Source organism: Crocodylus porosus, unplaced genomic scaffold (genome assembly GCF_001723895.1).
Source record: "Crocodylus porosus isolate Cpor-Errol unplaced genomic scaffold, CroPor_comp1, whole genome shotgun sequence".
Classification (NCBI taxonomy): domain Eukaryota; kingdom Metazoa; phylum Chordata; order Crocodylia; family Crocodylidae; genus Crocodylus; species Crocodylus porosus.
Window position 1 is genome coordinate 12,410,358 of NW_017728927.1, and position 21,728 is coordinate 12,432,085.

At 46.3% G+C, this 21,728-nt stretch overlaps 1 protein-coding gene across 5 annotated transcripts in view; it reads left to right on the forward strand.

Moving 5' to 3' along the window:
• CARD11 (caspase recruitment domain family member 11) overlaps window positions 1-21,728 on the forward strand; it is a 56,486-nt gene that overhangs the window by 6,067 nt on the left and 28,691 nt on the right. The window contains exon 1 of one of the 5 annotated variants that reach the window (XM_019542020.1): window positions 19,412-19,514. The exons of 3 other annotated variants lie outside the window; for them this stretch is intronic. The gene's annotated coding sequence lies outside the window, so the exon portion shown is untranslated. Of the gene's footprint in view, window positions 1-19,411; window positions 19,515-19,549; window positions 19,771-21,728 lie in introns of those variants that run through there. One more of the 5 variants, XM_019542021.1, reaches the window with a different exon arrangement.

Here is a 21,728-nt window from a genome sequence, read left to right on the forward strand (position 1 = left end):
ATGGTCACCCCTTGGGCCCTAAGTATCATCTCCTTAAGGAACAACCACTTATCTTGGGCACTGAGCTCCCCTGCTCGAGAACCCCAGCGCCTCTCCCACTAATCTCCTCAACTTGTTGAAGTTGGCCCTCTTGAAGTCTAGGGCTACTGCCTTGCTGCAGGCCCTTGATACCCCGCGCTGGATGGAGAGTTCCAGCAAGTGATGACCGCTATCACCCAGGTGGTCAAGGACCTGGAGGCCCCTTACCAGGTCATCGCCTGTGGCCAGGACCAGGTCCAACAGGACATTTCCTCTGGTGGGACTGTGCACCTCCTGAATTACATAGAGGTCCTGTATCTTGGCCAGGAACCTCCTGGAACGGTCCGACCTGGCTGACTGTTCCTCCCAGCAGATGTCCGGGTAATTTAAATCTTGGTCCTGAACAAGAGCAAGCTCTTCCATACTAGACTACGGCCTTCCCACAGCAGCTCAAGTCTGCAACCTCTGTTTATTGACTTCTGAACAAAGTTGCAATTCTGCCAGTCCTCAGTAGCTTTTTAATTGGGATAAGAATTCCTATCCAATTCATTTCATTAATGACCTGTCCCAACTTGGACTACACCAGACTGTGGTCTTCCACCTTCTTTACCATTATTGGGCTGCTTTTTTTTCTTTTGGTTCATTTTTATAGCTTCCTCTGATATATGTATTACTTTTCCCTTTTCCTTTTCCTTCCACTCCAGTCAAGAAGACAAAGCAGTTATAATTCCTTGACGCTGTTTTGTTCAAGAGAGGTTTTCTTCTTGCCAGTGACATATTCTTAGCTAGATACATTTCAAGCAGTCTCTTAATTACTACTCTACGTATTTTGCTGTTGTATCTTTTCCTTCTGTCTTTTATTCTACCTTTTTTACGGCATTGGTGCAATGTGAAACAAAAAGCATTCAGACTCTTGCCACAGGCCAGAAGGGCTGTATTTTTCAGCTGCTTTACTTGTTAGAAGAAATGAAGGAGCCTCATGTTTCCTGTAGGGCTGGAAACACTGAATCAGGTTTTTGTTTTTCTTTTATTCTGAAACTCTATGGGCAGAAGGGAGTAGGGCTTCTGAGGCATCTCCATGGGAAGTGTTACAGAGCATGCTGGGGTCCATGTGATTTCCCTGAATCTGCTGGGCTTTGGAACAGCCAAGGCAATCTGTTGTGCTGTGTTAGGTACTGCTGACAAGCACATCCAAACACTGCTGTTGAACTCAGAGCAGTTGCACAGGCGTGAGCTAGAAAAGCTTCAATTCTCCGCTTGAAAGGAGCAACTGAAATATTATGGAATAGTGACTTCAGGTCTGGGATAGAAACCAGCCCTAAGAGAGGCTTGTCTTGTTGACATAAAATGCTGGCTACAGGCTCAGACCCCCTCTCTGTAGTCTGGAAATCACAGGGCCTTCTGGTATGCCATTGCAATGCACAGTCGTGACCTGATGAGAATGCACCAGCCTGAAGCTATTTCAGCAGGGCCAACTTTAGGAGAATGACATATAAGCCTGTGAAGTTGCAGATGTTGCCCACCCTGCATGGGATCCAGTGTACGCAGAGATGTCAGGACACAGTACAGGCCATTGGCTCATCCTCCCTAGGATGTCGAAGGTGGCTTGCAAATTGGATCCTTGCAGGAGACTCGCACCTCCTTTCTGTTCTCGCTCACCACTTGTCATCTTCTCTTTATCTCCATTCCTCTTTTCTCTTTTGCTTCCCTCCTCCTCTCTGGTCCTGGTGATCTTGCTCCAGTTCTGTCTCACGTGTGCTAGCCTCATGGGATGAGTGATGATGACTAACATCCTTTTCTCTGCCCGAGAACGCTTTCGGGCTTGGGCCACAGGTCACTTTCACTCTGTGGTTGATGCAGAGGAGAGTGAGGTGAAGCACTGAACACGGCAGAGGGACGGCAGAAAGACTCAGGCAAAAGCAAAAGCAACAGACCGCCCCACTCTCAGCAGGCTCCCAGATGTCCCTGGCAAAGCAATTCTTTTATCTGGGGGACTAGTTGGGGTTCTTGTCCTTGTCTGGAAAGTGATGTGTTTCATCTCTTGTGGAGAACTCGCTCTTGCTGCGCGGAATTGGATTCAGTGGGCTGAGCTATAAAGCTGCTTTGGAAAATGAACTGCAACATTGCTTGTTAAAAGCTCCTCTGTAAGAGTCCAGAAAGGGAAAGTGGTTATATTGCTGGTAACTGCAAATAGCCACGCGCTTTAACAGAATCGCCCTTTTTGGATCGCCAGAAATCTGATCACTGTATTGCTTGCGTTTTTCTACCAGAGCAAGAGAGGTGCGACATGCTTGAAATAGGGGTGATTTCAGTCAGATTTGGCATGGAACGATTATCAGGCCACTGTTTATGGTAATGGTGAAAATCGGTCACTGGTGGAGGAGCCGGGAAGTTTGCACCTTGTATTTCTGACTGTTTCAAGGTGCTTGGGGCTGACTGCCCCGTCCATGTTGCTATCTGTTCCAAGGGCTGATAATATCACCACTCGCCCAAAAGATGCCATTCATGCTGGGTGCCCCAGGTTTCAGGTGTTCAGTGAGAGGCACTTGGGGCCTCCCAATCCCAAATAAAGGCAGCGGTGTTGCTGGTACACCAGCATGTTGCAAATGGTGCAAAGTTGCCACCCCCAGAACTGAGGTATCTCAAAGCAGTAGCCACTTCTGAAGCCTCAAACTTCCATTTTAAACATAGCTTTTTGAAGCAAACAAGGGGCATGTTGCATTTAGGATAAATGTGCCTTGTTTCTTTTCGTTTTCTGATATCCAGGTTTCACGTATCTGCATTTTCACCTACCTCATTTATTTCAATGAGGCCTTAGGTTCCCACATGCTTAAAAGTCACTTCTAACAGTGGAACTTCTGGGCCTGAAGTTTTGAAAATTTCCACTTTGTTCATTTGTGTCTTATATAAATCTTTAAAAACCTTTAAAAAGGCAAAGAAAAAAATGAACTGGGAAAGGCAGAGCTGTGATGCAAATGAGTTTAAAGAAAATATCCTAAGGAAATTTATAGTTAACGCTATCATTGCATTCTTACTTCACTACATTGTACCAGGGAATTGTAAGGATGTCAAAGCATGATTAAGTAGCATAACACTTGCTGTAGTACCTATACATTGCCGGGCAAGTTAAGAATTGTGTGTCAGGAGTAATTGTGAGTTTTCTGGTTTTATTGGCTTGTGTCACATCTCTAGCATTACTTGAATGTAGTTTGGGATATATTGGATATTGAAGTGTTCTCTTATGATTCCCCATGGCTGGTAATATTTTGCATTGCAGCTTTCCTCTCTTCATGTGCCACATTATCCATTACTGTCACCAGTCCTGCCAGTGTGTCCTTGGAGAGGTTTCTTAATGGAGCTGTCCTGGTTAAAGAAATTCAATGTGATTGAGCTGCAGCAAAGAATCAAAATCCAAATATCTGAAGGGGATGAAAAATACCTGGTTATTAAAGTATATTGGTTATTTATTACCAGCAGTAGGCAGGAAAATATTAACATGTAAAAAGCTGCATATTAATCACTGCTGTCGAGTGGAAACCTGAAAAGTCACTTCTATCTTTGTTAGCTCCTTTTTCCTTATTCCTGGTGTATTCTCTCTCTTCCAGGTGTCCCTCACCCAACACCCTCAGTTGGTAAGAAACCTGGAGCAGGCAGGCTACTGTAATTTCTTTACTTTTCACCTGCTGAACTTTGACTTGTAGGGACGGAAGTGAAGAAAGGACCAAGAAAATGACTCATTTCTAAAGAACGCTCCTTGCTTTTTTTTTTCATCTGGGTTCACATACTCATCTGAACAGGAGAAAAGTCTCCACTGAGAAACAGAGGGCACTGCAGTGGTTAAAACACAGTTTCTCAGCTAGGGCTGTGCAAAGCTTCAGTCTCTGATTCAATTCAGTGGAGATTCAGCCTGATTCAGTGGCCAAATCTCTGAATCCAGATCGAATCAGAGGACCCTTTAATCTCGCCGAGTTGAACTAGTACCGTCCAAATTGATTCAAAGAGATTTGGAAAGATTCAGACATAGACACAGCTTTAAATGTTTTTTCTACGTACCTCTAGGTAGCAGGGGCTCATGAGTGTTGTGATGCTGGGGTGCATGGAGTATCCATCCCACAGAAGCACGGGGGGCTCCCCAGTGTGCTTGGCAGCAGACCAGAAGTGGACCAGAAGCACTGGTCTGCTGGAGAGCTCACCGGGGGGGAACCCCCATGCCTCCCCAGATCGGTGACTGGTGCCTCCTGGTTCTGGGGGGTCACCAAGGGTCCCCCTCAGCCAATCACCGAGCCAAAGGGCTGGGGGCTCCCAGTGCACTCCCCAGTGGACCCAAAAGTGGGCTGGAAGTACTTCCGGTCCACTGAACCACCTGAGTGACAATGATCATCGCCTGCTGGAATTCACCATCCAGCACAGGGTGTTGAGGGCTTATACCAAGACTAAAGCCCCTGACTTCAGAAGGGCCAACTTCAACAAACTTGGGAGATTAGTGGGGGAGGCACTGAAGGCCCAAAAGGTAGAGGATATGGGAATCCATGAGAGATGGTCATACCTTAAGGGGACGATCCTCCAGGCTCAAAGTGTGACAGTCCCCGAGAGAAAGAAGGGGGGTAAGAGTGCTCTGAAACCCCCATGGCTCAGCAAAGGCATTTGACAATGCCCGAGAGCCAAAAGGGAGGTGTACACCTGCTGGAAGAGAGGGGCTATCACCAAGGAGGAATACGCCTTGGCCTGTGAGTGTAGGAGGACCATTAGGAAAGCCAAGGCCAAGGCCAAGGTGGAGGTGGAGCTCAGGCTAGCGACCAGGATTAAAGACAACAAAAAGCCCCTCTTCAAATACATTGGGAGTAAGAAGCGGGCACCGGGTAATATAGGGCCCCGTTAGACTCAAGTGGTAATCTTGTGGCTACGCCAGACGAGAGCCAAAATCTTTAACAAGTTCTTTGCCTGTTTTCTTGGACAGGGAACAGGACAGGTCTCCCACCACAGATAGGGGCAATCTTGAGGATAACACTGCCAGGCCTCGGGTCTGCACAGAAGTAGTTAGGGATCTTCTGGAAGGGCTGGATGTTTTTAAATCTGCGGGCCCTGATGCCCTCCACCCACGAGTGTTGAGGGAGCTGGCAGGGGTCATTGCTGTGCCCTTGGCCTGGCTATATGTGTGATCGTGGTCCACGGGCCAGGTGCCCGGAGATTGGAAACTAGCTAATGTGGTCCCCATCTATAAGAAAGGGAGAAAGGAGGACGCAGGAAACTATAGGCCCATAAGCCTCATGTCAGTTTTGGGGAAAATCCTTGAAAGAATTATCAAGGATCACATCTGTGAGGGGCCAGCAGGGGAGATCATGCCCAGGGGAAACCAACATGGGTTCATCAAAAGCAGGTCCTGCCAGACCAACCTGATGGTCTTTTATGACCAGGTAACTAGATCCCTGGATGATAGTGTTGCCGTGAATAGTCTTTCTGGACTTTAAGAAGGCCTTTGACACGGTCTTTCACCGCAGTCTCATTAATAAACTGAGCAACTGTGGCATCGATGCGTACACAGTTAGATGGGTCAAAAATTGGCTGATGGGGCACACCCAGAGAGTGGTGGTGTGTGATGACCAGGTGGACGGGTCGTACTCGACCTGGCGGGGTGTGAACAGCGGGGTCCCCCAGGGCTCGGTCCTGGGGCCTACACTGTTCAACATCTTCATCAGCGACTTGGACGAGGGGGTGGAAAACACACTGTCCAAGTTTGCTGATGACATCAAGATGTGCGGAGATGCACACTAGAAGGGAGAGAGAGGCTGCAATTAGACTTAGACTACAGAAGTGGGCAGATGGTAACAGGATGGGGTTCAATGTAGATAAATGGAGGGTGCTGCACCTGGGGAGAAGCAACCCACAACATACATACAGGCTGGGGAGCTCCCCCCTTGTGAGCACAGAGGCAGAAAGGGATCTCGGAGTCATTATTTACTCAAAGATGAACATGAGCCTCCAGTGCCAGACCGCAGCCAGCAAAGCCAACCGCACCTTGTCATACATCCAAAGATGCATCTCAAGCCAGTCCAGAGAGGTGATCCTCCCCCTCTATGTGACATTGGTCAAGCCTCAATTGGAGTACTGCATCCAGTTCTGGGCACCACACTTTAAGAAGGATGTGGCCTGCCTTGAGAGGGGTCAGAGGAGGGCTACCAGCTTGGTTGGAGGGCAACAGGGCAGGCCCTATGAGGAGAGGCTGAGGGACCTGAACCTGTTCAGCCTCAGCAAGCGGAGGCTGAGGGGGGATCTGGTGGCTGCCTACAAACTTGTTAGGGGAGATCAACAGCAAATAGGAAGAGCCCTATTCCCCCCAGCACCACCTGGGGTGATGAGGAACAATGGTAATAAGCTGATGGAGAATAGGTTTAGGTTAGAGATCAGAAGGCAATATTTTACAGTTAGGGTGGCCAAAATCTGGAACCAACTTCCCAGGGAAGTGGTCCTCACCCCTATCTTGGGCAAATTCAAGAGGAGGTTGTGAACCCAGCATTCATTCCTGCCTGTGGCAGGGTGTCGGGCTTGATGATTTGTTCAGGTCCCTCCTGACCCTAGCTACTATGAAACGATGAAACTTCTGGGTTTGTCACCAAGCATGTGGAGCACCCCGCTCCCCCCTGCACTCCTGTGGGATGCTCCATGCATGCCAGCATCATAGCATTCACAAGCTGTGCTGGTACCCTGAGGTATGTAGAAAAAACTTTTAAAGCTGTGTCTATGTCCAAGTCGCTGATTCTCCAAATTAGCATTGAATCTTCAGATTCAGATTTGGCCAAATTGAATTGGGGACAGCGATCCGAATCAATAAATCGAATCACTGTCCCTGATTTGGGCCGAATCTGAAACCAAATCAAGTAGGGCCCGCTTTGCGCACCACTGATCTCAGCATCACAATCTCCTGGTTCCATTCCTGGCTCTGTGGGCACAGACAGAAATTACATTTGTGGTATAATTGGTCTCTGAAAGTGCTCTACAGCCATTCTGTGCCATGTGGACAGCTCTGAAGTGCTTTAAAAGTGGCTGATCATGTGACAAATTAACCCTCATGTAATGAGGGATCAGATGAAAGCACACCACTTTGAAGCACGTTAGGAAACTTCTGTTTCCTAGGGTCAACACATCACATGATAAGCCCCTCCCCACCCTGCCCCTGGTGCTGTCATGGGAAGGGAGGGGGGAAAAGAGAGGAGAAGTGTGCTGCAGGCTGGGGTTTGCCTGGCCTGAGCTAGAGGGGAGTGGGTAGATTGGAGCCCCCTGCCTCATGCCTCCCCCACCGCCTTTCCCCTCCAGCTCAGGACAGGTAAGCCCCCTCCCTTCCTGCAGATAGCACCGGAGTTGGAGTGGTGGCTAAGAGAGAGAGGCTACAGGCAGGCTCCTCCACTCAACTGATTCCAAAGTGGAGCTCAATTTTTCCTTCCCACCTCTGACTCAATAGGTGAATGTCTGTTGGGTCAGGGGAGCCACTCTAACTCATGGCACTTTGTGTAAAGCACCACGAGTTAGAGTGAGGGGCCTGCATATCTGTCAGCACCTGTGACACACAGCAAGTCACTTACCCCCCACTGTTCTTGTGACTATCAAGGTATAAAATAGGTGTAATACAGTAAGATCTGGTAAATTTGTCCATGGGATAATTCACCACCATGGATGGTTTACATTCGCTGTTGTTCCAATTCCTTGCCAGTGCACTTCCCTCTATTATGAATTTCTGGTAATTAGTCATTACTAGCTAATTCATTATTATTTGCATCTCATAGTGGTGAATTAAGCAGAACTTACTGTCATAATTACGTGTGCTTTAGGGCTGCTGTGAGAAATGGGTGATGTTGGTAAGACGCTTTGATTCTCCAGGGAGATGTAATCTGTGAATAGCACACCTGGGAAGTCCTCGGCAGCCCCAAGCCTCCTCTGTAACTGTGTCCCCTGGGTGGAAGGTTACTTGTTCTTAGCCCCCGTTTTCCATTCCTGACTGTAAGAACTGCCCCTAGTTATGTCATGTTGCGAGGCAATGGGTGCTTCATAGAACACGGGGTTGGGAAACACTCAAAGGTCAGACAGTGCATCTGATGCTGCAACCTCATTCCTTGATATCCAGCTTTCAAGACAAGCTTCTATGGGCAATCCAGGAATTGCTCTAGCATCAGTCCTGTAAACACATCCGCCCACAGCAATGCACATCAAGCCATTTCAGTTTTGATATAGGTGGGAAGTGCAGGTTTTGTGGTTGCACTCATTCACTGGCCTTTTCAGTGCTTACCCACTTCTCAGTGACCAAGTCGTACGAGTTAAGGCTGACAGATACGGCATGGTTCAGCCTAGAAAAGAGAAGACTTCGGTGGGATTTGGTGGCAGCTTACAAATATATCAGGGGCTAGCATCAGGGGCTAGATGAACAACTATAATTTCACCAGAGCTCCCCAGGGGTAAAACCAGGAGCAACCATCATAAACTCCTAGGAGAAGGCTTCAGACTGGATATAAGGCAAAACTTCTTCATGGTTTTTGTGACCTGACTCTGGAGGAGACTCCCAGCGGGGGTGGTGCAGGCACCTACCCTGGAGATCTTGAAAAGGAGACTGGATGCACACCTTGCTGGGGTTATTTGATCCCAGCAGTCTTTCCTGCCCAGAGCAGCAGGCCTGGACTCAATGACCTCATGAGGCCCTTTCCAGCCCTAAACTTCTGTTAATTTGTCTAATGGCTTTCTGCATTTTATCCTCATTCATCAAGGCATCTAGTGGGAGAGCTTTCAAAAAACCCTCGGGTATCTGTGTTTTGCACTCACCTCAGGTGACAGGGTACTGTTGTGCAGAAGCCTGGCACTCGCATACACCCAGCTGTATGCAGACAAATTAGCAAGAGCTTTTGTTCCAGGACCAGCCCAATAGATGAGCTGGTAGAACAGTGCACAGAAGGCATACCGTTTCACTCAGGGATGCATGCACCAAGCTTTGATTGAGCTAAAATTTCTCACCGAGAAAGGTGCCCAGTTGTCTTCTTTCTCAGTTCTTCTTTTAAGAGGGTTTTTCTAATTCTCCCCATCCTAATTCTGAAAATCCCTTGCAGCAATCCGGGCCTTTTCAGGCTTGTTGGTCAGCCATAGGAATGTAACAGAAGCTGCTATTCCACTCCTTGGGTGAATGAGTACATTTCTTCTAGACAGCTCAACCCATGTGTTCTTGGACTGGAGTCTTGAATTCAAGCCTGCTCTTCCATCCCTTCCTTTCCAAAGCATGTTGCACCATCTTTCATTTTCCTCCATTGGAGTGATCACTACCAGACAGCACAAAGCACCCTTCCCAATTCAGAGAGGAATTCCTGAATGCAACACATCTGTTTTAAAAGAGCTGAAGTTCGGTGGGGAGGGAGCAGGAGTTAAAACAAGTTGCTGCAAAGCAGTTGTTTTGTTTCATGCTTGAAGTTTCCTCCCTTTGCCCATCTCCTCAGTCTCATCTTCCATGGTGACTTCGTTTGCAGTGAGCTGCTAATTAAATTTCATATTTATGATTAGAAAATAAAATCATTGGACCTTTTTTAAATAGATTTTTATGAGTTTTGGCTCAGACAGCTGAGTCAGCAGTAGAGGGTCTGCAAAGCTGAAACTTACCCGCTTTCATAGGGAAGATAAATAGAACAAATTATGACGGAAGGAGTCTAATCTAAAATCCCATATAGTTTCTACACTGTATTAGTTTTGGAGAACTAGAAAAACAATTCTGTGTTTGCTCTCCTCAGAAAGTGACATAATTTAGGAGATGGAAAAGAGCTTGTTTCCCCTTGTTTTGGGAAGGTTAAGCATTTAAAAACGGCTCTGTCAACATGCTGTTTGTGATGTGAGAGGTTTCACTGGGTGCGTCAACCTAGGGGCACTGACCCCGATTATCATCAGCTACGCACCAGTAAAATGCTTATGTTCTGGGTTCCCCCCCTTTAAAACGACAAAATGGAAGCATTGACACACGCTGCCAAGCTGCGGCTGCTTGGAAGTTGTAGTCTTCCTACAGTAGTGGGGCATTTATACAACATCAGCAAACTAGAGTTACTGCACCGACTACTACACCCAGCATGCCTCGAGAGCAGGCAGTGTGAAGGGTTACTTCCTGCTCATGCACCACTTAGTCCCTGAAGAAGCCTTTTAAGGGCCTGTTTTCCAGGTGCTTAGCACCAGCAATTAGGTTTTTCAGAAGAGCCAAACTCCTAATTTAAACACCTGCAAAAACAAATTTTCGGACGTGTTCAGCACCCAGCAACTTTTGTTGTGACACTTAGAACCAGATTTCCCCTTGTTCTGGCCTATATTTGTCCAATACTTGACCACCTATTTTGCTGATGAAGTAGCACCTGAGTGGTTTTTTTGGAAATCTGCCCTAATTTTGAATTGTGATAAGAAATGGAGGAACTCAAGCCTCACATGTTTACTAGCTCTCATGTTACAAAAAAATGTGATCTCCAATGATGCACAAAGGAATCAGTGCCTTTCTGCACTGTAAGACCCAAAGGATGGGTGGGGGAGTAGCCACATTGGCACCTTGTGGTCCACCCTGTTTGCCATCCCCCGCCCATTTGACCTCACCTCCAGTCCCTCTCCTGCCACAACGCTGGTTTTGCTCTGAAGCTTGTTGGGGAGGCAGTCCCAGGGGCTGGGCGTGACCTCACCGGTCCTGGTTCACCTGATCAAGCGAGCCCCAGCTTGGGGCCTTTGCTCTCCGTCTGGTGCTTCCTCTCTAAGGGGGTGCTCGTGTAGAATTCTGTGCACATGGCAGGGTTTCAGGTATCACTGCACTGGCCCCTTTTTCTCTCCAAACACCCTGGCCCTCTGTTCAAGACCTCAGCCTCTGGGAATCTGCCTTGCCCTGATGACAGCCCCCCTTTCCTGGGGGTCCACTTTCACCTTTGTAGTCTCTACGCCTCTGCCTTGGGGCTGATTTCCAGTATCTATTGCAGGGAAGCACCCTCAGGCACCCTGGCCATGGACTTCTCCCCCACTATAGCCATAACCCGGTCCTCCACTTACAAGTCCAAAATGAGAAAACAAAACACAAGCCAAGTCCTTCACAAGGGGATAGTCTTCCTCACTTGGGATAACGTGTTGCCCATAGACCCTACCTTTTGCTGGAGCTGTCTCGCCTGCAGCTCCCCAGGGCAATTTGTGAGGGCCTACATCTGCCCCCAGCAGCTCCTTTCTTTCCACTTCCTCTCCCTGCTGCAAGTAGGGGTGCCCCCCTGCCCACTCAGAGACTGGGCTTCTGTTCCCCAACCTGACCTCCTGCTGGTCACATGTGATTGGCCCTTCTGTTCCTCTCCCCTAGGGCCGATTGCTAATTGCTAATTAGAAGATAATTGCTTCACTAGCTGCCTGACCCCTGGTTCCTTACCTAATCAAGCCCTCTTAGTGACAAGGGCAAGGGTTCCCTGTTACAGCCCAGTACATGGTTAACTTACAGTGCTGTATGCCAGGAGGTGCTATCGACACAGATAACTTAGTAGGAATTTAAAAATAATTGAATATATACACAAATAACAATCGTTGTTGTCAAACTAAGTAGAATAAAAATGCGGAAGGATTCCTGCCTCTTGCACTTCAGAACACAAGCCAAGCACGGAGAATGTTCAAAGACATAAAGCCTACTTTGGTATCCAGTTTACATTGACTTTCCACAAGTAATAAAAAAGCCGCAAAGCAGAGGCTTCGATTCAGACATTGATTTGCTTGATTCAGCACTTGACCGGCACTAGCTGGGCTTGCGATTCTAAAATTCTTCAAACAGGGATATTGGCCTCACTCTCTTGTACAGCTGAACATGGTATACCTAGATGGAGAAGAAATACTCATACTCATCCTACCAGCTTAATGGTGTTAGGCATTTTATTATTGGAATTTTCTAATCAACTGCTCATTGATGGTTACAAGTGATCGCATTCGCTCCTCGTGCCATCTGTCAAGAAACGTCAACTCTGCAAGCAAATTCTGGCTAACCCCGTAACTCCTGTTGCATGGCAATCTCTCAGAGCCTGCTACCCTTGTGCCTGTTAAGGGGGCTCTACTTGGAGTGTGAGACAGGATACTCCTCCACGTGCACTGTTCTGAGCTGGCATGACCGCTCTTGTGTCCCTAACTACTTATGTGCTATGGTGAGAAAAGGAAATTCGATCAACAATGCTCCTTCATCTTGGGCTTACCCATAGTTCTCCCTGTAAGAACCCATCTGAAGGACTACGCTGTGTTAAGAGAAGACGGGTAGCCAGGTATCTTGGTTTTCAAATTCCCGGTTTCTTTTGCTGCTCACCAATTGTGCACCTCGGCTCTGCACTGAATGCCCCTCTTCTGTGGTAATGTAATTCTATTGCATGGCAAGGCCAGTTAGTTTTCTAGGATAAACTTTACCGAGCTGGAATTGCAGCTCATCTTATTATACTCTGCTGAAGCAAAGAGGGCACAGTTTGAGCACAAAGCAACAAAAGGTGTTTGTCTTGTTTAATTCATTAATGTTTGTGAAGAACTTGGAAGGCAAGAAATGCTGCGGACGTGCTGCCGAGTTGTTTTGTTTCTTTTCCTTGCCTCGGAATAAGGGCTTTATGGAGAGCACTGCTTCCAAGGATAAACTACAGTCCTGCTAGTGAGAGGTGGGGATTTTTTATGTTGAGGGTCACCATGCTAGTTCCTTAGGGAAATATTTTCTCAGGATGGGAAGTGACTGGTCCTGTGCTTTCCGTTTGTGGCTTTCCCGCCCTATCGTTTTCAGGTAATCTCTCTCTCCTACCCCATCCAGGGTTAGGCTGTCTATAGCCATGAGGACACTTCCTCTTTGATTTTCCTTTACAGCGGAGTTGCGTTTGAAAGACACCCACAGCTTGCGTTCAGAAGAAAAGGGGAAGTGAGGCAGCCCCCAGAACCTTTCCACCTGCTATATATAGACGCAGCATTTGTGAAAGAGGATGGTGGGTGTGTGCTTCCGGACCTGTGTCACGCAGTCCCGCTGCAGCAGGCTGTGAAGGGACAGGTCGCAGAACCAGGGGAAGGAGAGGGGGACCCGGTAGGACAACAAGTAAAAGCCAGCTCGTCTCACTGGGTTCAGCTGCTTTCACAAGGAAGACCCATTTTTATTACCAGCAGATTTGTACTGCTCTGCTTCTCACTCCTGTCTTTCCTTAGCAAGATTGCATTTTATATGCTGTGTGATTTTCCTTGCCAGGCATGCAGTTTCTACTGTGTGCTGTGCTGGCTGGGAGGAGCACGCAGTACTGAACTCAGCTGTAGGCAAGGAGTAGAAGGAGATTTGCGAGCCTCAAGGCTGCACAGGAGGGGGAGTCGCATTTCCAAGGAGCCTTTCTGGGTGGACTGAACACACTCCTTCCCTAACAGGCTAACCCATGCCCTACTACCTCCGCAGCACCACGGTGTGCTCCATGATGTCTCTCACTGGCTGTGGGGTGGAAAGCCCACTAATACTGGTGTTACACAGGGTACATGCTGCATTCAGCTGGCAGAGCTCAGAAAGGAGGGAGGGAAGAATAGATTTGTTTTTTGCTGCCCCAACCACTGGCTTCACTTTTTAAAATCACAATGGCATTTCAGAGAGTACAAACAAGTGCAAAGCTGAATAAGAACTGGGTAGGTATATACCATGTACCTGAGGTTATATAGATAAATGAAGAAAACAGGATGTAATACAGCATTTTTAATTTTGCTAGGGGGACTTAAGATGATGGACAGGTGGAGAGATTTATGCATTTCAGGTGACAGCCCTCTGTCCCAAGGAGGGCCAGGGCCCTCGGGCCCCCATGTACTCAGTATTTCTGTAATACATGATGCTAATGATCATTGGCTATAACAAGCTGAACAGCATTTGGTTCAATAAATTAAAAGATAAAAAGTTAGCAGGTAAATGTAGAACTGAGTGACTACACATTGTGAGCTGAGCCTGGAGTCATTAACACCTAAACAGATTGCACTTGAGATGCTATGCCATGGGCTCATGAAAGGCCACAATCATCTTGGGTCTGTGTTTCAGGGCAGTGGTGATGTTGAAGGTCTTTTCAGGTCAGAATTGCTAAATGAAATAGGACTGTATGATACCCTAATGAGAGATCTTTTCCTTTCAATTTTTGTGCGACTCTTTGTAGTAAAAAAGGGAAGTGTTAAAATCACTAATTGAGAACCTGACTGTATACAGGAGTTGTATGAGTTTCCTATGTACAGCTCCACTAATGAACCTCTGTCACAACCCAGGTTACCACAGTCTGTCAATGCAAATTATTCACAAAGTCAAGGCTCTCTGCATCAGATATGCTGGCTTTATCTGTGGGCAGACATGCACTATGGCTCATTTTTGCTTATAGCTAAGTGAATTTGGAATCTAGATCACTAAAGGATCTAGAGAGATGTAGCAATCATGTCAATGCCAAAAGATATCAGTAGACACCGTTAGGATGTACGTGTTACATGTGCATGCTTCATTAGTGATACCAAAGCGTAACAAAGCCACTGCAATTTGAACTCTGTATCCTCCAAGGTCAAAGTTAGTGCAGCGTAGCTGCCTCTTTTCACTAAGTTTCACCATGATCCTGTCTGGGGATCTTGCAGAAGTAACATTTAGATCATAACAGCTGATGCTCCCAAGCAGCAGCTCCCTTTCCCCTTCCACAGTGGCTAGAAGGTATGTTTGTGCATGCGCAGAGCTGACCGATTGGTGGATTATCCGACTACATCTATCCCCTTGGCTTCAAGTCCTCCTGCTCCTTTCAGTCTTGTTGGAATCTAGATATAATCTGAAAAAAAACTGTGAGATAATCACCAGTAAAATAAATGTGAAACTCAGCAGTGAACTCCCCATGATCTCAGCTATGTCCTGTGGACAGGCTGTCTCATGCACCATGTGCTATCTCAGGATGACATTTGTTTTTCTGTCTTTGTCTTTAACATGCATTAGTTAATCAGCAGCTAATGCTGCATTCCAATAAAAAGGTCCAGTCATATAAATATGTTTGTGCTGTGCTATCACCGTCATTGTCATCTTCTTTCTCCTCATCATCATGCACAACAGCATGGAGAATGTGTAGATTAAAGCACGTATTAAATGTCAAGCTTTCATCTCTCCACTTGCTACTCCTCAGATCCTTTTAAATAGATGCACTAAACTCCTATGGTAAATTATTAAAATTATTGTGCCATTAGCTTGATTTGCATGCTCTGCACTCACACAAATCTTTAATATGTCAAGATCTATCTCAGGGCCTCCCTCTGTCTCTCACTGCCTTTATTTTCCCCAGCCCCCTTGCTTGATGCCTCCCACTCCTCTCCCCGCTTTTTGCTACAACTTTCCTACTCTAATCTCCATCTCACTTTTCTTTAACTTCTCTCTCTTTCTGCATTTTCCCACTCACTCTTCCTTCGTCCTCCTCTCCTCCCCTATCCTTATCCCTCTTCCTCTCTCTGTCTCATCTCTGATTCTCTTCGCTGCCTCTTCTTTAGTCCCTCGTCCTTCATCTCTCTTTCTCTCATTCCCTTTCTTCTGTTGCTGTATTATCACTAGAGAAACCATTGTAAAAGATGGTGACATTAGTTGCATTAAACTCCCACATTCAGATGTCAGTTGGTTACGTGATGTGGGCTTATGGAGTAACAACAAATACACCTAAATACCAAGGCAGACACTGGTCGCATTTGAAAAGTCCGTTGTCCAATTTTCAGATGTTTGCCTAGTTGTCTGTGTAGATCTCCATTTTATTCATTCCATCTTCTTGAAGTGTAGATTGGGAGAATCCATATATAGCATTTTCAAAAAACCCTAATTTCAATTATTAGAAATACCTTAGGCTTTGAAGGCCCAGATTTTCAGAAGTATTTAGGTGCCTAATGCCTAGGGCAGGGGCGAGCAATTATTTCAAGTGGAGAGCCATTTACTGAGTTTTGGCAAGCCGTGGAGGGCCGCATGCCAGGCAGCCAGGGGCAGATTTATATTAATTTTCTAAATTTTTTAGGGGCCTGCGGGCCAGATAGAATGGCCTGGTGGGCTGCATCTGGCCCCCAAGCCACATTTTACCCACCCCTGGCCTAGGGGTTTACCGAACTTGAGGAGGCGGCCAGCCGATTTCACGGGCAGATTGTGGAACCGGCAGCCATTATCATAGTAGCTCCTGCCCCCGTACCTCTGATTGGCCAAGGGGCCTCAGTGGTCCCAACCCCATCACTGCTTGGTGGAGAGAGCTGTCCATCATACAACCCTACCCCTCACCACTGCTTGGTAGAGAGGGCTGTCTGTCATGTGGCCCTGCCCCTGGCTACTGATTGGTGGAGAGGGATGGGGCTGCATGACAGGCAGCCCTCTCAGGCAATCAGCTGTGGGGGTTAGTGGCGGTTGCCATCTTGCCTGCTCCCCTTCCCCCCATGGTGGGCTGCACAGTTGGGCTGCAGCAGCCGTGGGGATTGCTGGCTCCCACTGGGGAGCCAGGATTTTATTTTCAGTAAGCTCCCCCCCCACCATGGATTTCACAGAAATCGCCCAATTTTATGATTTCTGCAGAATTGTGATTTGAGTAGGTCCCTACTAATGCCCCTTGAATTTCTTGGGAGTTATGTCCTTAAACATCTCTAAGGATTTGAGCTTTAGGGTCTTTACTTTGGCTGGCAAGTGCTGACATCACTTTTGAAAATGGGATTTGCCTCCTTTTGTCACCTAGCCCCTTTTGAAAATTCTTGTCCCAAACAGGCAGCATTTGAATTCAATGTTGGTGAGACCATTAAATCTATACCTAAGAAAGACCGCAGAACATACGCATGGGGGCAAAAAGCTTGAATGCAGCTACTATATAATTGGTGAAGGAAGCCTTATTTTTTTTCCATTTTTTTTGTTTATTTTTGGCAATAGATGTTGTATGAGCAACACTGATTGGATGGTGCGTGTCTGGGCTATCACAGTCTGCTGTGGGTTTTGCTGCTAAGACAAAATTAGTCATTTTGCTTCCTGTACGATAATTTGATAAGAACTCTGAAGTTTAAAGCTAACAGGCTTGTGGAAGGCACAGTAGGTTTATCCTGGCCCTCAGATAGCTTACCAGATGGAGATCACAGCAGGAAACGTGGCTCTCAATCGCTTACCAGGCAGAGGTTGCTGCAGAGACACGCTAAATTTTATTGCACCGATTAGGAAAATACATGAGTGTCTCACTGGATGCACCGATGTTCTCAGTAAGGGAGTGATTTGTCCTTCCACAAAATGGATTGAAGTGAGGCATATTTTATGGGAATTCCCAAGCAGTCTCAAATGAGATAAAAAACTAAATGGAACAGGAAGTACTGTATTCAAGGCAAAAACATACAGATACTAAGTAACTTTATCTTGGCAAGCTGCACAAGGGCAAGAGCTCTGTTTTCCGAGCATGCAGTCTCCTCTGGACTGTGAGATTCTGAGCACATTGTTGGATATTGTGCAATAATAATGATAATGATAACTGATAGTCACATCATCCATATTTAAACCTTCGCTTTTGGTAGGATGGGGTTTTAGGTGGATCGATTTATTCGAAGTAGAATAGAAAGAATTAAGTAGGATTCTTTGCAGGGTCATTCAGTGCCTCTGTCCTACCATGGCAGACGAGTAAATCTTCTGGGAAGTATCTTAATGTTTTCGTCTTCTATAAGGACAAGGATGCTGAGGCAGGATAGCTTGGTAGAATTCTTCGTTTTATTTTTTGATTCTGTATCAAACAAGGAAGCGGTGATAAGTGTGGATATGAAGAGGATTTCTCTTGAATTGGCTTCCAAACCGTTCTGTATCACAGCGTTGGTGTTTCTTGTTTGCATTGTCTCTGTCTCCTCTTCTCCAGTGGGTACTGGGCATGAGACTGAGTGACAGCTGTGTCTTCTGAAGACCAAGAGGAAAGCTGCATAATGGATGAGTCTCTGCGTACTGAAGTGGAGACCAAGTGATGTGTGAGCCATCCCCATTGTGGAACTAACTATATATATCACTGATGTGCTGCCAGTGGTTCTCTTTTTCTTTTTAAGTCATTTGTCGCAGGAAGTCCAGCTTAAGTGAAGTAGGTAGAATATATTTGTGCTAAAGGGATCTTATTTCATGTTAATGCTTCCTGTCCTATAATTTGTGTCTCCCTCATTTTGTATCTTTCTTCTACATTGTGCTGATATTGAGGCAATAGACAGCTGGTGGGATTCTGCTTAGAACGGTTGGTGGCAGTGTCCATCTAATGTATCTGAAACAGAACACAGCTACCTTCAGTCCAAGCCATTCAGCAGAGCTATGACTCTTAGAGAAATACCCTGAGGCATGAAGCAAGACTGCAGCAAGAATAATTGATACCCCTTGTGGCCCTTCCATCCAAAGTTTCCAAAATGCTGTGCTGTCTATAGTGAACAAAACCTGCGTGGTGATGTAGGTATGCAAACCTTTCCTCGTTTTTAGATGGGAACACTGAGGCACAAAACAATGAAGGTCCAAAAGTTTAAAAGCAGACCATGGATTTGGGTGTGCAAATTTAGACACCCGTGTGGACGAAACTTTCAAATGTGCCTGCCCAGACATTGGCATCTAAATCCATTTTTATGCATCTAAGTAAAAGGTCTGGTTGTGTTACCACTGCATGCCCAGAGCCCCAACAGAAAGCAGTGGGAGGAGTGAGGGCTCAACAGCTTTGCAAACCAGCCCCTTGTTAGCTAAAATTCATCACCCAGAACTTAGAGGCCACTTTTGAAAACTTAGCCCTCAGTGCCTTGCTAAAAGCCATAAAGAACTGGTGGCAGATCCAGGAACAAAAAACAAGCTCACCTGGTTTCTTAAGCAAATAATGATTTCCCTATTGCATTTTGCACTCTGGTTTTCATTTTAAAAAAAGAAACAGCACAAAAATCCCTCTATTTTGGTTCGGTAGCACTCTGCGCGCTGCATTTATCCATGCAGAAAAGCACCGTTCTGCCCTTGCTGTTGTTAATTTTGGTAGTAGGCACCGTATAGACGCAGGGGGAGAGGCAGCTGCAGTTGCCCCTTGTAATCTAGACATATACAAAGAAAGAGAATGAGGTACAACGTGTGCTCAGTGCTCACAGTAATTATAGGCACACAACCTGCTATTTCCAGCTTTAAAATGTTATCATTTATATGTAACAGTTTCTATTGTATAAATATTATTTATATTAACGCTCACACAGCTGTTTCTATATTATCATACGGTTAAGGGCAGCATTTTCTGTGTTGCGGTTTCTTTTTGAATACCACCAGCCTGCGAACATCTGCAAACAAAATGCGGAAGTCCGAGGGACCCAGATAATTCACCGCTTCCAAAATAAACTTCCTCCTCTTCATCACGAGGACAACATCCTGTGCGTTTCTATTTCTCATAAAGGAACAACCAAATGATCCACAGAGACAGCTGAACCCTGTGCTAACTTCGCTGTCTAAAGTACGGCGCTCGGGTTCTGCTTGGCTCAGTCCTGATACGTTGGCAGGAATCCGGAGCAAGGTAATGGAAGCGCTTGCAAGGCACTGGCAGGATTGATTTCTGTACCATCACAGCGAGTCTCCTCTTGGCACTGCCAATCCTGACTAGTACTCTGGCAGTGGGAGCCTCTTCACATCAGTGTGTTGGCAGTGCTGGCTTGACAGCTGAATAACAACTCATCCGTCCAGAGGCCTGTTCCCGCGCTGTTCTTGGAGTCGCAACGAGAAGCTCGCTGCCTGGCCTGCCTCTGGAATTCCACCTAACGAAGAGACCCCAGGTTTCAAAGCTAAACTTGCTTAGCGGATGTTGTTGGAATAATAATAAACTCCGAGTGTTTTATCTGTGCCAAAATGAAGCTTTAGATCTGACCTGGTGATGAGCATTTTATGGAACCCTGGTTCTGAAGCCTGGAGGGTTTTTTTTTTTATCCTTGATCAGTGGAGAGAGTCGCCAGCATATGAAAATACGGAGGCTGAGTGAAAATAGAGCAGAGCTTTAACTGTGAGGTGTTTTCTTCAGTCAAAAAATATAGCAAAAAATAGGAAACATGTAGAAAGAGTGGTTTATGTGCAACAGCCAGGAGAAGGCTGCTCCCTGAGAGAGAGGAAGGGAGAAGAAGGGAGCAGAATGTTTCTTTTCATGTAAAAGGGGACTGTTTCTTTCTTCTGCATCCACAGAAACCTTTGAAATAGTCGGGACTAGCTGGTGGTTATTATTGGATTAAATCCTACAGCTAAAGGATGTCTTGTATACTAAGCACTAAAAGCCACTGGTAGGGAAGCCATTCTTTAACTGCTGCGATAATTCTTATTTCTTTTAGCCCAAGCAATTGTTCAAGTCAGTCCGAGTTTGTGACTTCACACTTGCAATTCATGACTGACACCACAGTCATACCATGGCACATCACAACCTCTGAATGTGTTGGGTTACAGCTCCACATGTGCTGGGATCATAAACTAGATAGTGCCCAAAAAGATCAGATAGAGGAAATGGCTGCACATTTCAGAGCTATTTAAATCTGTCATTCTTAATTTTTTTTTAAGTGAAAACAGCCTATCTGCAGAAGTGTCAGAGGAAGGAAGGATAGAGGCAAGGCATAATGTGCTTCAGGCAAGCAGAAAGTATGTGCGCTGCGGGGAATATCTATTTAAAACCTTTCATGGCTAATGCAATATATGTATTAGTTTCCTACTGGATTTCCTTGCCCTCATCTGTTTCCAGACCACTGCACCAAGCTTCCAACCTCTCAGTAGCATTTAATTCCCTCTGCAGCATTACACTAAATTAAATAGATGTGAAATCACTGGCAGGGTGCTGCCATCATATCTACTGTAAACATCTGGAGCACCTCTGGAAAAGACAACTGAGTTACTCTTGGCTTCTGTTGCTATGAAAGGATGTGGCAGAAGAGTCCTGCAGAGTCCACGCCCTCAGTAGCTAAAAGGAAAGGAGTGCTGCGCTCCTCAGGAGTCGTCTCACCACCACACTAAGCAGCAATACGGTTAAGTTTGGAAAGAATTGGGTACTGTTTGTGATGTGGGATTGCAAGGCAGGAGGTATGAAGAAGGAAGCAAGCGGAGAGTTCTTTCAGCTTCTGCAATGGCAATGCCAGACCGCTCTGCTTGGATTTTTAATAGCCTGTATATACCTCATAATCTTTGGCTGATAGGAACTTTAAGCTTCTAGACGTGGGTCTGCTTGATAGAGGCATTTTTAATGTCATGAAAAATGTATCTGTGGTGAAAGTTGCAGTAATAAGTGAACTCTTCTCTGAATCATTTCTTGGAGAAATCCTTTACTGAGATCCCAAAGGAGTCCTGGCAAAGGATTTAATGGCTTCTGGGTCAAGAGAGCTGGCTTAAAGAATTTGTGCTTTGTTGTGAACTCCAAAAAAGAGTTTGCTGCGCTTTCAGAGGTGCAGCTGTGAATATTGTGGTAACCTCCCCAAAAAGCAGGGATCTGTGGAGTTATTTTTGTAGACACAGAAGGCCAGGCCTGCATGGGTACGAGGGGGGCTACCAATTCTTATATACTAAAGGGCTTAGTCCATCTGTCTGTCCGTCTGTAATGCTCTCAGAGCACGCTGATTGGTTAGTGAAACAACCAATTAGAGTGTGGAGCGCCGCCATGATGGAGGGAACGGAGTGGGGCGGCGAGGCCAGCGCTACTGGCTTTGCCCCCCTGCCCTGTCCCTGCTGTCATGGCAGTGCTCTGCCGCCTCCAAGGAGCAGGGCC